At 39.3% G+C, this 18,660-nt stretch overlaps 1 long non-coding RNA gene across 1 annotated transcript; it reads left to right on the top strand.

Moving 5' to 3' along the window:
* Window positions 1-8,242: 8,242 nt before the first annotated feature.
* Window positions 8,243-9,603, top strand: LOC109239142. Its single transcript, XR_002069857.1, has 2 exons — window positions 8,243-8,889; window positions 9,042-9,603. It is a non-coding gene; the product is annotated as an uncharacterized LOC109239142 (long non-coding RNA).
* The last annotated feature ends 9,057 nt before the right edge of the window (window positions 9,604-18,660 follow it).

Genomic DNA, 18,660 nt, shown 5'->3' with positions numbered 1-18,660 from the left:
TCAACCCTTCGTAAACCCTTTGAGCCGGTTACGCTTCTTTGGCTACCCTCTTTGGAACCCGAAAGTACAAAAAAAAAAAGAAAAAAAATGTGATGAAAAGAAAAAGAAAAAAAACGAAAACAAAAACAACAAAACCAAATGTTTTCCCTGAACTACGTTTGACTTGATTCCGCAAGGCTACGTAGGCAGCCTCTCTCTGGGGTTCAGTCACACCAAAACAAAAATCCCAATTTCCCCAAAAGATGAAACTGGGGCAGATGATATAATGATTCGGCCATGAATCCGCCGAAATGGTTCCAAAGTTGTAGTTCCGCCCAAAATTCTTTTACCCCAAAAACCTTGTCCAAGTCCTTTCGATCAATTGGCAAAGGCAGGGAAGTGGAAAACGTTATTTTTGGAATCTGACACAATGCAAATTGAGAGAAATAAAATGAGAGAGTCTTAACGGTGAAAACCTTCGGGTACCATAAGGCGATGGTGAGTAGAGAAACTGAAAATGAGAGAGTCCGCTTAGTGAAAACTCGCAAAGAGCACTATCGGGCGACGGTGAGAAGAGAAATGAGAGAGGTCGATTAGCGAAAACCCGCAAAGGGCGCTGTCGACCGAAAAGAAGACACCTCATCACTAAAAGAGTCCTGGCAAGGTTCCCTGGTTTTGAAAGACGGATCAGTGGGTTCACGAGAAGCTGGAAAGTTTGTGTGGGTCGAGCGTCCAGTTCAAGAAGCATGTCATGTTCATTTGAAGCCAGCATGCACCCCAGATAAGTCCTCCTTTTCCACCGAAAGGGACGCTTCTCCTTAAAATCATATGCTTGCCTTTTGCATTCTTTGAATCCCTTTCGGTTTAACTCTGATTCCATAACTAGTACAAAGAAAAGGTGGCAGGACCGGCTTCACAGGACTCCGCCTGGTCAGAGTCGAAGAAAATACCCAGCCTCAGCTAGTGCGTCAGGCCAATCCCGACTGACCATAGTGGTTGATGCTTTCGAAGCAAAAACATTGGAAAAGAAAGAAAATCAAAGGCAAGGGCAGAACAAAGTGAAAAGGTCAGAGCCCACACGGGCGAGTCATAATGAAATCCTGAAGGCTGAACCCGGTCGGTTTGAAAAGAGATTCAACCTCAACGCAAACGAGCAGCAAAGTTCTCAGCGGAAATGGGGCCGGGATCAAGCAATTGAGATGATCAAGGCCACAAAACCAACCACCGTTTCAAACTAACAAATTGTTCTTTGTTGAAAACAGGTCTAATTCAAAGCAACCGTGCAAGAAGCAGGTGCAATCCAAAAGGAAATGAAATGCGCAAGCGCTGAAACAGCTTTGCAGCAGGAAAACGACCAAAAAGGAAGTTTCCCTCCAAATTCTTTCATACATTTTGCTAAATAAAAAGGAAAACATATAAAGAGGAAAACAAAAAAAAGAAAAAAAAAACAAAAAAAGAAAAGAAAGAAAGGAAAGAAAATAAAAATAAACCAAACGAAAAACAAAATAACAATAGTAGACTACGGAGTACNAGCAGGAAAACGACCAAAAAGGAAGTTTCCCTCCAAATTCTTTCATACATTTTGCTAAATAAAAAGGAAAACATATAAAGAGGAAAACAAAAAAAAGAAAAAAAAAACAAAAAAAAAGAAAGAAGAAAGGAAATAAAAATAAAAATCCCAAAAGAAAAACAAATCATGGTAGCCTAGGATCCTATTCAATGTCCCGGCCAAAAAATCGAGGATCTCCCGGCCAAAAAACCGAGGAGCCTTTTCTTTCCAAATCCCGGCTAAAAAACCGAGGATCTCCCGGCCAAAAAACCGAGGAGCTTTTTCTTTCCAAATCCCGGCCAAGAAAATCCCGGCCAAAAAAACCGAGGATCTCCCGGCCAAAAAACCGAGGAGCTTTTTCTTTCCAAATCCCGGCCAAAAACCGAGGAGCTTTTTCTTTCCAAATCCCGGCCAAAAAACCGCGAATCTCCCGACCAAAAAAAAACCGAGGAGCCTTTTCTTTCCAAATTCCGGCCAAAAAACCGAGGATCTCCCGGCCAAAAAAATCGAGGAGCTTTTTCTTTCCAAATCCCGGCCAAAAACCGAGGAGCTTTTTCTTTCCAAATCCCGGCCAAAAAACCGAGGATCTCCCGGCCAAAAAACCGAGGAGCCTTTTCTTTCCAAATCCCGGCCAAAAAACCGAGGATCTCCCGGCCAAAAATCGAGGAGCCTTTTCTTTCCAAATCCCGGCCAAAAAATCGAGGATCTCCCGGCCAAAAAACCGAGGAGCTTTTTCTTTCCAAATCCCGGCCAAAAACCGAGGATCTCCCGGCCAAAAAATCGAGGATCCTTTTCTTTCCAAATCCCGGCCAAAAAACCGAGGATCTCCCGGCCAAAAAACCGAGGAGACTTTTTTTTCCAAATCCCGGCAAAAAAACCGAGGATCTCCCGGCCAAAAAACCGAGGAGCTTTTTCTTTCCAAATCCCGGCCAAAAAACCGATGAGCTTTTTCTTCCCTAATCCCGGCCAAAAACCGAGGATCTCCCTACAAAATCCTGATTTGATCGCTTAGATATGTGTCACAACTAACTCACGAAATTTTTCTAGTGAAAAATGGGGCAGAAAATTTCGTTTGTTTGTTTGTTTTGGTATCTTAAGCAGGTCGACCTCAAGACACAAGGTGTGAGATGACCAATGGAATAAATCTCAATCCAGGATCAAGAAAAGAAGAAAAGAACAAAAAGAAATGAATTCAAAATGTCGAAGCAAACAAAGGTGCAGATTGCTCAAAATTTGATTAAAGTCATAAGCTCTGCCGATCCCGCTTTGACCCAATGCTGCAGAAAGAAACAACACCTACAACTTGCGAGCATCAAGATTCAGATCGGAGTCTACAGCAAAATCAGCTAAGACTCAAGATCAAGTTTCAAGAGAATTATAGATAGGAATCTTGTAACTCATAGTTGATAGGCATAGCTAGCTTAGCTTTGATTTTCCTTTTGGTGTAATAAGGAGGTCAGCAAGCAGTAGCAGCAGCAACAGCAGTGAGATCACAGCTCCTGGTAGTCCCAGCTATCAAACCTTCCAGAACTACACTGACCTGATTCCTTTATAGCCAAGGATATGTAGGCAACCTTTGAAGCAGGGTTCGGTCAGACGGTTTTCAAAATGCTTCTCATGGAGTCTGAGCAGGCAAAAATCCTTCATGGTGCTCATTTATCTTTGCCCGAAAACCCTTCGTGTCTTCGAGCAAAGAGGGGCAGCTGTGAGCACGTGATTTTTGCCACGCTTGAATTACTCCTATAAATTCCTTAGAGTTAGGATCTTTTCTTTATTATTTGAATTAATTGCATGACTTTGTGACTTGTTTGCATTTTTGTGTGCATTTTAGTTGCCATAATTCATAAAAAAGTATAAAAATAGTGCACTTGCATTTATGATCCAATTTTTATATTTTGTATTTACATTACAAAATAAGAGAAAATAACGAAATAGCCGAAAATAACGAAATAGCCCTTTTGCATCATTTTACTTTTATTTTTGATTTTTCCTTAAGTTTTCTTTTTAAATTAGGAATTGGTTAATTTTGGAAATTAATTAGTATAATTTTAGAGTCAATTTAGGTCTTTTATTTTAAACTTTGCATTTGAACAAAAATCTAAAAAAATGAAATGAGAAAAGAAGAGAAAAGTAATGAAATAAAGAAAATTCAAATAAAAAGTTAAAGGTCTTAATACATATCCATGTTTGGGCCAATTCTGATATTAGCCCAAACAAATCCCTCCAAGACCCATCAAACTCGGCCCAAAACCCGCATCAGTCCGGTACCCCCCCCCCCCTTAAAAATAGAACGGCACCGTTTTGCCTCCGTGAAATCTGAGCCGTCGAGGATGCATGATCCAACGGCTCAGAAGGTAGGGTATACTAGGTATTATAGTGTCGGACCATACCCCCTACCCCCCAAGTCGTCTCTTTCACTCCTACCCTCACCAGAGATGCCCCCACCGTCTACCGCCTTGGACCGCCGCCGAAAATCGCCTCACGGCGGCGGCCGGTCACCAAACGACTCCAAAAATACACCATAACACCCCCTCGTCATCCTCAGCACGAATCCGACCTTTGTTTCCCCCAAATCACAGTCAAAGTGTTCGAATAATCCAAACCCTAGGCGCCGTCTCCGCCGCTCACGGCGGCACTAACCCCAAACCTTACCAAAAATACACCCTGAACTCCCCTTGTTCTCCTCTTTCCAAACCCCCAAACCCCGTCTCTCAAATCCTAGTCGAACTTCTCGAATATTAAATCGAAACTCCGGCCAAAACCCTAACTCCTCCAAATGGCCCCAAAATTACACCCCGTACTCTCTTAACCTCCCTTTTTCCGAATCCCTAACTGATTCCTTTCGAATATCGCCGGAATTGCTCGAATTTTAAATCAAAGAAAGCGGCAGAACCCTAAAATTACATAGCTGAGTTTCCTTTGCTTGTTATTAGCCGATTTAGGTTTTGATTTTCATTATTTGCTTATTAATCTGTCTATAATCAGTAATTGAACTTGTTCTTCTCTGTTTTTATTTGTTCATGTTATTTTTTTTTTGAGTTCTAATTCTCTGATAATCGATAATATGAATTTGTTCTTATTTTTGATCCCCTGTTGTTTTTTCTCTTACCTTTTGTTTGCATGATTTAGTTGTACTTCATTATAATTGTAGTTTCAGCTTTCATTTGTTTGTTTTAATTGTTAGTTTAATTGTTAGTTTACTATTTTATTATGTAATTTTAGGATCCATTTTGATTAGAATTAGTTTAGTTTAGAAATTTTCTCCTAGTTTAATCTCAGTTCTTTTTCGAAATTCTGATCAGTTTTGAAAAATAGGGGTTTGGGTTGTTGTTTGAGACCAGTAGGTCGTTTGAATTGGGTCACTTGGCCCAGACCTAGTTGGTTGACCTAGGTAAAATTCAGGGGTATTCAGGGTTAGTTTGGGTATTCCTAAATAAAAAACAATGCTGTAGTTGAAACTAGAACCTCCCAGAATCTTCTAGAGGAGGGTTTTAATTAGAATTTCAGTAGTTTAGTGTTTAGCTTGAGAAACAAGTCAAAACCTTAGGGACTAACTAGCCAAAAATTAAAAATAAAAAAGGGGCTAAGGGTGTAAACTGAAAATCTGAGAGAGCCCTCAATTTCTGCCTATAAAAGGCAGTCTCTACTGCCTTGTTTCACAAGTTTGAACATCTGAAAATTTGAATTTGAAAAATTCAAAAACCAAAAATGAAATCTGAGAGTTAGAAAGTTTTTGGTTAGATCTTAGATATACAGAAAACTTCAAAAAATACTGTTTTCTTCAAAGCTCCTCCTCAAAATAGTTCAAACTCCAGTATTAGCTCAATTTTCAGGCTAAAATAAGATGAAAATGGCATGTGCTTGAGTTGCTGAAATCTTCTGAGTGTTCCTGGGTGCAGTTTCAAGTAGATTTAGGTCTATTCAAGTTTGTTTGTTTGATTGTTGGTGTTGTTCTTCCATAATTCAACTCCGAATTGGTTTTGATATTGTTTCCTGGGCTGCTGAATCTATTTCTGGGCTGTTTGATCATCTGCTTGATACTGCTGCTGATCCTCTTCTTCCTTTCTCTCTCACTGTAATTCCAGGTACTCCTTTGGCCTCAAATGATATATGAAGGTTGAGTCGAATGTGTGATCAAAATTTGGAGAAATGATGAGCTGTTACACATGTCGCCTTTAAATCTCATTCAAATCATATGATTCATGTTAGATTGGCTGTTTTGATCTAATGTATCCTCAAGTACTTGCAAACATGTCTGTTTAATCTAGGCTCCATGAAATGTGAAAGTTATATGGCTTGAACCAATTATTATTTGTAATAATAGGACTGTGAACTCATGAACGCCTGTTTTAATAGTGTTAATTCTAATGTAGTGTAATTTTAGTAGTGTCAGTAGTGTTAATGTGTGCCTGTTAGACATTTGAAAAAGTTTTGTACTGCAGTAATTAATTCCATTGGTTTAGACTTGAGATTAGGGAACTAGAATTTTGAAATCTCTACCTAATAAATCAGGCATCTTCTTTAGTTAAAAAATGTCAATCACTTTAGTTTTATTGTTGAATTTCAGAGATTAGTGTAGTAATTCCTCAGCTTAAACATGATCAGCATACGAACATGAAATTTGAATTAAGATGAGCAGGTGTCTGATATAGACGAGTTTGAATTGTCCATTTGCTTATAAATTGCTAAATTTAATTTCTGATTTGAGTCCAGTATTGTGAGATTCAATTAAAAATCAGTATTTGATTTGGGCTCATATCTTGGGCCAAAGCTTAACAGCTTGATGGAAGAAAATTAGGGCCTCTTTGGGCCTAGACCTAAGAATTACCTTGAGATTTTGTTGTCTCCAGATATACTTGTCTAATTACCTGTTGTGCCTATTGCAAGCCCAGATGCCACCTATACATATGCTGGCCTACCAAATGTTGTATTGGTTGATGTTGTTAGTCCTGGACCGTTTGGGAACCCTAAGGACTGGGCCTAACGTGGCTCAACTACATAACAGCAGGCCCAATTTTCGCGACACCAGGTCCACGTCTGGGCAGTGTTGCATTAAACTTGTATTGGGACAAGTTTGAAGGGCCCCCCCAAAAAAAAAAAGAAAAAAAACAGCTGAAAGCTAAAAATCCATTAAATTACATTAGGAATATGGGGAATTAATTTGCAATATAAATTTAGATTCTTGAGTTAGGTAGCGGGTTAAAATTAAGAGGGTCCACCCTTTTGTTTGAATTCAGACTTGAACTCGAAGCCCGAATTTATAAATGCAAATTAATTAGGCCCTTTTAGAGACAAAAAATAAATAGAAAATCGTAGTTTGCTTTAGTTTGGCCTTTAAACAATAAAATGAGGTGTGCCGCGCCAAATAAAACCCATAAATTGCGGGGCCCTCTTTAAATGTTCCTATTAAAATACTTAGAATTCGGGTGTGCCGTTTAGCGAATTTCACGACCCTCCGCAAAGTTTATCAACACGTTAGTCACTTTAGGCGCGCTTTTAATAATTTTACCTTCCTAAATACGGGTGTGCATTTCATGCAACCCAAATCCAAATCCCAAAACGTTGAATAAGAATGTGTCGAGGATCCGGGTACATTCCATGTGACGTGATCCGAAAACACGCTTTTAAACGACGTTCACTTTCTAAAATTTAACTAAAAGCGGAAAATAATTCTTAAAATTGCCCTATAGGGTAGAACATGTATTAAATCAGATTTTTAGCCAGTTATAATAATTTAAGCGACCGTGCTAGAACCACGGGATCCGGGGGTGCCTAACACCTTCCCTCGGGTCAACAGAATTCCTTATTCAGAATTTCTGGTTCGCAGACTCCAATTGGGAAGTCGAAATTTTCCTCGATTTGGGATTCAAGTTAACACCGGTGACTTGGGACACCAAAAGTCAATTCTATCCCAAGTGGCGACTCTAAGAACAAATAAATAATCCCATTTCGAATAATGTCACTTTAAATGGAAAAACTCCCTTATACATTATCCTTCGGGGTAGGTGTGTAAAAAGGAGGTGTGACAGAATACGCGCCCGGACTATGCACGCAAATCGAGGTGAGGTAAAAGGAGGTTTTTAGGCCTCGGAATGCTGAATTTGTTTCTAAAACAAGTGATGACTTTTTGGATCATCACATTTTTGGAAGTAAAACGCGGTTTAAAAGGGCGTTTTGCATATTTGAATTATTGTTATGTCAGTTAAGCGCATAAGAGTTATTGGTGGGCCCACAAAACATGTAAAGCGCGGTTTATTACTGCGTTTTATATAAAACGCAGTAATGAACCGTGCTTTATATATCCGTCTTATCAGCTTCCAGGTAAAGCGCGGTTCATTAAGGCGTTTTATATAAAACGCAGTAACAAACCGCGCTTTACCTTAACGTCTCAAACGGCCGTTAAGGTAAAACGTGGTTCATAACCGCGTTTTATATATTTTGGTAACTATTTTTTTTCCACCTAAAAATGCATTTTGAGTCCAAAAGAATCACATTTTGGTTCCGGACCGTTGACAACTTTCTACTACAAATTGTAGAAATTGACACTCTAACCAATGACAATAGGAGATTGACGACTCTATATTTGTAGCAAATGACGTAACTACCCCAAAGAAAAATCCAGGAAGTCTATAACGCAGAAGCACGATTCATTTAAAACGATCACCACATACTTCTTTTATATATCCTATACCAAAAGTCTTCTGATTTCGTTAGTATAGCTATAGCAACTTGCTGCAGCCTGCAGCCGTCTTTATATGACACAGCATAGTTTGGCATTTCTTGTAGGGTATATGGCAAGCAGAGCAGGATTTGTTTGACTTTTTTCCCCTTCTTTGTTTGGTTTCCCACTCAGTGTACTGTATTTGGATTGCAGCCTCGATTAATTCCGATTCATGGTGCATAAGGCCTATTAAAGGAAGAAGCCTCCGGACTAGAATTTTATTCATACCCGAGTCCTCTAACCAAGGGTGGAGAAATCTTATTTATCCCACCACAACCTCAATTGTATCATTAGTATTTTTATATCACAAAGGACACAGTTGCAAGACTACCAGTGCCGGCATGATTTAGGTTATAAATTCAGAGATCTTTTAAAAAAAAGTTGATGTCAAAGCCACCCAACCCCATGCGCTGTTAAACTTGTTAAAGATTTTGTGATTTCCCATTGCCATTCTTAATTTCTCGCACTAAACAGAAGGGGCGAGTAAGCCAGTAAATATGCTTTTACTATTTCTGAGAGTAGATGAAATAGATCTAAATTGATCAATATCTAGCATTCTTGTTTTAGCTCAAGAAGGAAAAAGAAAAACCTGGCAGCTATAGCTATGGGCAGAAGTTGCAATCTTCTCTTTGCTCTTCCAGTTTGTATTCTACTTCATCAACATACTTGGCTCGCTACATTTCCCAATATTAACACTGATGAAGCTGCTCTTCTTAGCTTTAAATCTCGCATTTCTTCTGATCCTAACAACATCTTAGCAACTAACTGGTCTTCTTCTATCCCAATTTGCAGCTGGATTGGAATCACTTGCAGCTCTCGCTCCCATAGAGTCACAGCATCCCATTTCTTGGTTCATATTTACCATCCCATTTCTTGGTTCATATTTACCAGGGTGTCTTCTCCGCTTTTTATTTTTTTATAGAATTTTCCTGTCAACTTTGTATTGGGGAAAATAAATATTACACGTGGATTTATATATGTAGCTGGTGTGATAAGACACGTGGATCACTAAGAAAGCGACAACTGGGGAGATGCATTAAAAGAGGCACGAGTCATAATAGGTACGAGTAAATCACCCCCGAGATAAAAGGGGTATGGTCGCTCGAATGTGAATTGCTATGTGAAGAGATACCGGCGTACTGAATCAAGACTGAAAAGGAGGAAGATTCATGGATCGTCAATTAACGCGCATGAATGATCATAGACGTTGCAGAATCTTCCTGAACAGTTACAATTGCCAATTATAACGTCTCATTAATGTCATTAATGTACGTAATGATTTAGTCATAAAAGGGAAGAAATGTTGTACTTATAGATTCCTATATAAGGGAAGGGAATTTCACTTGTAAAGAAACGTTCTGATCACTATTGGAATATATTTATTTACTTTGCTGAAAACCGATCGCTTTACCATTTTTATTGTTCTTATTGCTAAGATATTCATTTTATTTGATTATCAGTAGCCCGAGTACTTCTAAAATAAGCTTTGACCGAAATTCTTGTTTTCTGGTTAAATAAATTGGTTCCGTCACCGGGAATCTGATAATCTTTTACTTTCTATATCAATTCTTCAAAAAAAACAATCATGTCGAACGTCAACGACAACAACCAACAAAATCTACTGCACCAAGAAAATCAGCAACATCAGTTGAATCAACAAGGTGATGGAACTCCAGCCCCCTCACCGCAGAACTCTCCTCGACAATCTCGAGAAGGGACTCCTGACGGATCTGAATCAAATATAAATGAGCAGCATGAGAATGATCAAGCTATTGATGAAGCATTGAAACAATTAAGCGCTCAACAAGTCAGCAATGCTCTTCAGGCCTTTGTTAGCAGGTTGCCGAATATACCACCAACACCACCTACAAACAACAACGGAACCGTAGAAAATCCTAGCTCGGGACTCGTTAACCCAGGCAGCGGAGAAACTCCCAGCGAATCTCGAGATGGAGGGTCAGGTAACCCAGTTAATTCTGATTTACAAAGTTTAGTACTAACTTTGCAGAAACAACTCAAGGAGCAGAGCGATCACATAGAGCAAATACCTGGTATACCGCCAGTAATCAGGGGAATAGATATGGAGAAATACTCTCAACAACCTTAGAAACCAAGTGCAGCTCCTTTGCCGATTCCAAAAAAATTCAAGATGCCCGATATTCCAAAGTACGATGGAACAACTGATCCACGGGACCATGTAATTGCATTTACAACTGGCGTAAAGGGAAATGACTTGACCAAGCAAGAAATTGAATCTGTATTGGTCAAAAAATTCGGAGAAACACTCACAAAGGGGGCACTAACATGGTATTCTCTTTTACCTGAAAATTCTATTGACTATTTTGCTGAGCTTGCAGATTCATTTATAAAAGCGCACTCGGGAGCTCAAAAAGTCGAAAACAGAATGGAGGACATCTTCAAAATAAAACAAGGAGATATGTAGCTACTCAGGGAATTCGTAGACAGATTCTAGCGAAAAAGGATGATGTTACCTCGTGTACCCGATAACTGGGCGGCTATGGCTTTTGCCAGTAACCTGAATGAAAAAAGCTGAGGCCGCGAGGAGAGTCAAAGAAAGCTCATGAGAATTTCCTGCGACTACTTGGAATGATGTTTACAATAGATACAACACAAAGCTACAGATAGAAGAAGATACTATTACTCACTCTCATAAAGATGAAAGAGTAACCTCAAGACTGGCGGAAACAGAAAAAAGGTCCGGTAAAAATAGGTACGAACCTTATATGGGACCAGCAGGAAGGGATTCACGTTCAAAACAGGAAAATCCAAGGCATAACCCTAGATCAAGGGACAAAGAATCAGGGTCGTCGTCAAGGTACGGAAAGGATCGAAACACATGAGACACCCGGGATGACGACAGAGGTTCGAAAGCAAAAATTGGTAGTTATAGTTTTAATGTTAGCACATCTGAATTGGTGGCTATTTTAAGAAGCATGAGAGATAAAGTACGATGGCCAAAAGAAATGAGATCGAACCCAAACAAGAGAAATCCCGATTTTTTGTGCGAGTTTCACAACGATCACGGCCACAAAACGGCAGATTGCAGATTGCTACAAGGTGAAGTAGAGCATTTATTAAAACAAGGTTACTTAACTGAATTATTTAGTGAAAAGGGAAAGCAAGCATATATGAAGAATAGGCAAGAACAGCCGAAACCTCCATCATCAAAAAGAATAGTTAATGTCATAAGTGGAGGGGAGGAGATCAATAGCGTAACATATACGATAGCAAAGAAGGTGTCAAAAATCATGGTCACTCACGGGAAGCGAGTTCGTCAAGTTTTGGAAGAAGATAGTATAACATTTGATGATGCTGATGCAGATGGCGTGTTGATCCCACACAACGATGCACAAGTAATATCTTTACTTGTGCATGATACTAATGTAAAACGAGTTTTGATTCCAGGTAGTTCCGTAAATATCATTCTGTTGAGAGTGATAAACGAGATACAAGCCACTGATAAATTGGTACCTAAAGCTCGGACTTTGTCTGGTTTTGACAAATCGAGCGTTGTGACAAAAGGGGAGATAATACTAACCACATTCGCAGAAGGAGTAGTCAAAGATACCAAGTTTCAAGTAGTAGAAATGGATATGGCATACAATATGATTCTCGGCAGACCATGAATTCACGAAATGGATGTTGTTCCATCTACCCTACATCAAGTAATCAAGTTTCCTTCACAATGGGGAATACGACAGATCCGTGGTGATCAACAGGCTTCTCGAAGCATTAATTCAGTGGTAGACTCAAGTGCTAAAAGCGACGAAAAATAGCAATTATAAAATTCAGTTGAGGATTTAGCAACACAAACCTCAACTGGAGACGAACAGACAGATGTGGACTCAAGACCCGATACTATTCAAGAACTAGAAGAAAATAAAAACATCAAAACAACAATCGAGGAACTAGAAGCTATAGTACTGTTTATACATTGGCCGGACAGAAAAGTATACATTGGAGCCAACCTCAGCCCAGAAATGAAAAGTAAGTTAATTGAATTTTTAAAAGCTAACGCAGATTGCTTTGCTTGGTTGTATTCAGATATGACAGGTATACCTCCGGAGGTAATGACCCATAAGCTGAATGAAGATCCAACATATCCACCTGTCAAACAAAAGAAAAGAAAGCAGGGATCCTTCAAAAAAATCAGGTGATTCAGGATGAAGTGCAAAAGCTCTTAAAAATCGGATCTATCCGCAAGGTAAAGTATCCTGATTGGCTAGCTAATACTGTAGTAGTGCCCAAAAAGAATGGTAAGTGGCGAGTTTGTGTGGACTATACCGATTTAAATAAAGCTCGCCCTAAAGATTCTTTTTCATTACCACACATAGATCAACTAATTGACGTTACTGCAGGACATGAGCTATTAAGTTTTTTAGATGCCTATTCAGGATATAACCAGATAAAGATGGATCCTTTGGATGAGGAAAAAACTTCTTTTATTACAGACAAGGGGACTTACTGTTATAAAGTTATGCCATTTGGTCTAAAGAATACTGGAGCTACGTATCAGAGGCTAGTGACCAAGATGTTTCAAGAACGTTTGGGAAAAACCATGGAGGTTTATATAGATGATATGCCAGTCAAATCACAACAAGCAGGGGATCATATTCAACACCTGTCAGATACATTTCAGATTCTCCACAAATTCAACATGAAGTTAAATCCCGAGAAATGTGCATTTGGCATGTCGTCAGGTAAGTTCTTGGGATTCCTTGTTTCTAACCGTGGCATTGAGGTAAATCCTGTGAAGATTAAGGCTATTGAAGAAATACCAGATATACTTACGAGCAAAAAAGAAGTGCAGAGATTGACATGTAAAATAGCAGCGTTGGGTAGATTTATTTCCAAGTCATCGAAAAAATGCTTTAAGTTCTTTTCAGCCTTGAAAAAGCAAAGTCAATTTGAATGGTCTGAAGAATGTCAACAAGCACTCAAAAATCTAAAAGCATACTTGTCAAACCCACCATTGCTGGCCAAACCAAAGGATGGGGAAAAACTACTCATCTACCTCGTTGTTTCAGAAGTAGCAGTAAGTCCTGTATTAGTTCAAGAGGACCAAGGTAAACAATCTCCAATTTACTATGTTAGCAAGTCTTTATTGGATGCTGAAACTCGATATCCTCATTTAGAAAAACTTGCACTAGCATTAATCATGGCATCTAGAAAATTAAAGCCTTATTTTCAATGTCATCATATCTCTGTAGTAACTGCCTACCCCTTACGTAATATATTGCATAAACAAGAGTTATCAATGAGGTTAGCCAAATGGGCTATAGAACTGAGTGAATATGACATCACATATCAACCTAGAACTGCAATAAAGTCACAGGTTTTAGCAGATTTTGTGGCAGATTTTAGCCTAGGGATAGTAGCAGAAGCACAAAAAAGAACTGCAGGTATTTAATGGGTCTAATCCAGGTACTTGGACCCTATTTATCGATGGCTCTTCAAATGTAAAAGGAGCAGGTTTGGGCATTGTCCTGATCCCACCCACGGGAGAGACTATACGACAAGTCATAAAATGCCATCCTATTACTAATAATGAAGCGGAATATGAAGCTGTGATTGTAGGTCTAGAATTTGCACGAGAGCTCAGAATAGAGCAGGTTATAATCAAATGCGACTCGCAACTTGTAGTTAACCAAATATAGGGGACTTACGTAGCTAGAGAAGTAAGGATGCATCAATATCTGGAAAAGGCACGGGACTTGATTAAACAATTCCAAACTTGGAAAATTATGCAGATACCAAGAAAAGAAAATGCCGAGGCAGACGCCTTAGCTAATCTTGCATCCGCTGCAGAAGTAACAAATGAAAAGAATGCTTCTGTGATACATTTGTTTCATTCAGTACTCGACCAAGATAAAAACGAGGTAAATTTCAATAATTTAACTTGGGATTGGAGAAACGAGATTGTCAATTTTTTGCAGTACGGAACATTACCTGAAGACAAGAAAAAGGCTCGGGAACTTCGTCGAAAGGCTGCTCGTTATTGTTTAGATCGGGGAAATCTATATCAGAAAATATTCGGTGGCGCTCTGGCAAGGTGTCTCGGACCTTCTCAAACAGAATATGTGATGAGGGAAATACACGAGGGACACGCCGGAGGAAGATCTTTGGTAAAAACTTTAATTAGAACAGGGTGTTACTGGCCAAAAATGGAAGAAGAAGCAGAGAATTTCGTGGCTAAATGTGACAAATGCCAAAGGTATGGTAACAATATGCATCGACCAGCAGAATTATTACATCCGGTTGTTGCACCATGGCCTTTTATGAAGTGGGGGATGGATATTGTGGGTCCACTACCACAAGCCAAAGGCAAGGTACGATTTTTACTAGTACTCACTGATTATTTTACTAAGCGGGTAGAAGCAGGTGCCTTCAAACAGGTACGAGAAAAAGAGGTCAGAGACTTTATTTAGCGAAACATCATATGTCGCTTTGGAGTTTCAAAAGAGATCGTGTGCGATACTGGCCCGCAGTTCAAAGGTGCGCAGATCACAGAATTCTTTCAAAGTTGACAAATTAAAAGGATTACTTCGACACCTTATCATCCAGTGGCCAATGGACAAGCTGAATTAACAAATAAAGTTATTATTAATAACTTGAAGAAAAGACTAGAGGAGACCAAAGGCAATTGGCCAGAGGTGTTACCTGGAGTCTTGTGGGCATGCCGAACAACAACAAAAACAAGTACGGGAGATACATCATTCTCACTTGTATACGGAGCTGAAGCTTTAATTCCAGTTGAAATAGGGGAGCCTAGTACGAGATATGTTCAAGCAACTGAAGAGTCAAAGGAAGAGGAGATGCGGGTAAATCTTGATTTGCTTGAAGAAAGGAGAGAAACAGCTTTGATAAGAATGGCTGCGCAAAAACAGGTCATCGAGCGATATTACAATTAGAAAGCTCGCCTTAGATACTTCAAAATTGGGGACTACGTACTCAAGAAAATTTTCCAATCCACAAGAGCGGCTAATGCAGGAAAATTGAGCCCAAATTGGGAAGGACCTTACAAGGTTCGAGGTATCGCAGGAAAAGGTGCGTATGAACTTAAAACCATGGATGGCAAGGTTCTACCCTCGAGTTGGAATGCTGTTCATCTGAAAAAGTACTATTTCTAAGAAAGAGGAAGGAAAGGAAATACCCACGGTTAGGTACCTTCAATTACGATTTTTTGTTTGAACTGTTAAGTTATACTAACAATTTTAGATGATAGGCAAAAAGCTAGCCCATGCCAAATGATGATATTAGACCTGAAAGACACGCGGAAGTAAGATAATTCCCGGTCTAGGGTTACAACTTTTCTGATGGACATATAGGGGGTTAAGCAGTCTTCATCTATATTATACCTCCGAGTCCCGTATGTTTTTCCTTTTCAAGAAAAGGACCGCGTGGAAGGAATAATCAAGTGCTGGAGATTTCATGCTTCAAAGCTCAAACACTTGGGGGACTATATAATATATATTATATAGTAAGGCAAGGAAGACTGGAACAATTAGAATTCAAGTCAAAGCCAGAAGTCTACCCAACAAATCAAAAATTCAGAGCAAAGCCACGAGCCAAAAACACAAGCCTGATTCAAAAACCTATGAAGAATATGCTCGTGGACATAAAATTCCAAAATCTTATGAATGTTTAGGTTAAAGGCAACATTTAGTCATGGGTTGTTAAAACATACCCTTGAAATTTTACAAATCTGTTGTAAAGAAAATAGTTATGAAAGAGTTATAGATGATACTTAAATACATGTAAAGTATTATTTAGTTCGAAAGTTCGAATGACACAAAACTTTCTTCAAAGTTATTCAAAGAAACATGTGTGTTCCTATTTCTTCTTTCATATGTTTACACCATTATGAAGTTGAGACGTCTTCTTCATTAAGTGTTGTACATAAAATGGCCCTCTTTTATAATTCGTGCTTGAATCAAAAAGCCATGAAATTAGTAAAGCATTTTTAAATGCAAAAGTTAAAAGGGTAAGACAAAACATATTAAAATTGAAGTGGAAAACAAGGTCCTAAACTTATAAAGAAAAAGGCAAGGGCAAACCACTAAGAGAGTAGAACATAAAATCAAATCAAAGGTATCATAAAAGTTGAACAAAAACTTTATAATATCTTTAATAACCTAGTTAAAACTAAGTATGAACTTAGTTCCAACTTAATTGTCCTTACAGAAACCCCCGAAAAGGACTAGGGGTATGATATTACCAAAAAACATTACCCTTAAATGGGACCAGGGGTAAACCACCAAGTATTCCACCAACAAAACAATTAAAAAAACACTAGTTAACTTCACAATCAAACTTTCACTATGAAGCAGGTTCTGAACCAATATTCAAGATGGCATCATCAGCAGCAGAAGGTTCAACTTGATCAGAAGGGCTTGAACAACCACTACACCAGGATCAGCTTCAACACCTTCGGGAATATCATCTACGGGTGAAGAAAAACTTTGGCTTTGCTGAGTTTTCTCAATTGTTTCCTTAATCTTTGCTATCTCAGCATCCAAGTTAAAACCTTCCTGGCTTACCTCCATAAGAGTATCGTGGCGCACGTTCAAAAAGGACCAACTTACTTTAATAGCAGCCTTGTCTTCAAGAGCTTCATAATCTCTCTCCCAATGATCAATTTCATTCTTAAGCTCTTCCTTCTCAGCTAAGGCAGCATCATAAGAAGCCTGTAAGGGGGCAAGCGAACTCTCCAAGAACTTAACCTTATCGGAAGACACCAGAGATCTTCTTGAGCCTGGGTGAGTGTTTGAACAAGCTCACCAGCATAAAATTCTTTCTCATCCAACAGGGCCTTCAGACCTCTGATTTCTTCTGTAGCCTTAGAAAGTTGTTTAGCAAAAGACGACTCAAGAAGGTGCTTGTCCTTGCCCGCTTGGTTGGAAGAGGCTTTCTCAACTGCTAGCCCCGCTGCCATAACTTTTATCTGCTGCTCCAAGGTACATTTTGTTCTCCTCTAAAACTTCCATCTCGAGATGGAGACTTTCATACTGCTCTTTCCAATTATCAGCCTCAGTGTGGTTGTCATGCATCCGTGCTCCGTATGGGAAACCCTTTTCATCATCTCCGTACCGATGATATTGATCTACATGAAGAGAAAAGGATGAGATCCTAGTAAAAGGAAAATTACATAAGATAAAAAGGAGGAGTTTATACCTTCAATGATGATTGCACAATGTCGTTCATCCAAGTCAAAGAACTATGACTTTCCAGTTTTGACTTTTCAACCGGACCTATCAAGGGTTTTAGCCACACGTCAGCCTGGCCTGACTTCTTCAGAAGATTACCATCGGCAAGAACCTTAATGGTAATTTGCTTCATTGCCCTACTTCCACTTGAAGAACCAACTTCAGTACGAGAAGTATTAGCAGTAGGAACGGTCGAAGAAGTCATAATAGCTTCGGGCGGAGCAGAAAAAGCAACGGTAGGAGCAGGCAAATGGGATTCCATTGGAACAGACACAGGAAAAGAGGCAAGAGGCGCTTCCTCAGAAACCAAATCGAATTTTTCATCGTCAAACCCACGTGAAAAGAGGTGTTTAGTAGAGTCACGAGGTGCAGCAGACGTCTCTTCATCAGAACTTACTAAAGTGGCTTCTTCATGCTCGATCACACAGACAATACGAGGAGGGGGAGTAGTTTCGTCATCTGAAATGACACGTCTTCTGGCTCATGACTAACGAATTAATGAGCCTCCATCTCGCTCCTCTTCATCTTCAGAATCTTGTGCCCTATCGACTTTTCTTTTCGATGAAGAACTCAAGATTATCTCCTGAGCTCTTGCTAAAGAAAGTCTAGAAGCCGTGATTGATTCAGCACTCACACCTCGAATAGGAAACCCTGATAAAAAGAAGGGTTAATAAATTCTAATGAGAGAATAAATGCAGGAAAAGGAGAAAATGGAAGAAAAATTACCCTGAGTCTTAACCTTCCAGCCAAATCTATTTGAAAGGTACTTCCAAGACCTTTCTTCCATCTGAGCAATTGTTAAGAATTTTTCTACCCAACCACGGAAATCGAGAATCTCCTCAACAGTTCCCAAGGTCGCTGAAAAGGAAAAGTAAAATAGTTACGGGAAGTACAAGCTCTAAAAAAGGAAAAAAAAAAAAAGTTGTAAAGAAAACTTACGTGCAAAGTTCCACTTCTCAGGGAAGGGCATATTCTCTTCACCTACTAACCCTATCGTAGGAGCAACAACAAATCGGGCGTACCAGCCACTATCTTTATCGTCCTCGGAGCTGACTAAATCTCTCTTACTCCTCGCCACCAGAGTAAAAATCCCATGACGGAATAATTTAGGAGAGTGGAGATGGATTAGATGATAAAAGGTGAAAGGCAATTGAGCCAAATTAGCCAAATATCTTAAACATGCA

Source organism: Nicotiana attenuata, unplaced genomic scaffold (genome assembly GCF_001879085.1).
Source record: "Nicotiana attenuata strain UT unplaced genomic scaffold, NIATTr2, whole genome shotgun sequence".
In the NCBI taxonomy this organism is placed as follows: Eukaryota; Viridiplantae; Streptophyta; class Magnoliopsida; order Solanales; family Solanaceae; genus Nicotiana; species Nicotiana attenuata.
This window is presented reverse-complemented; position numbering and strand designations above follow the sequence as displayed.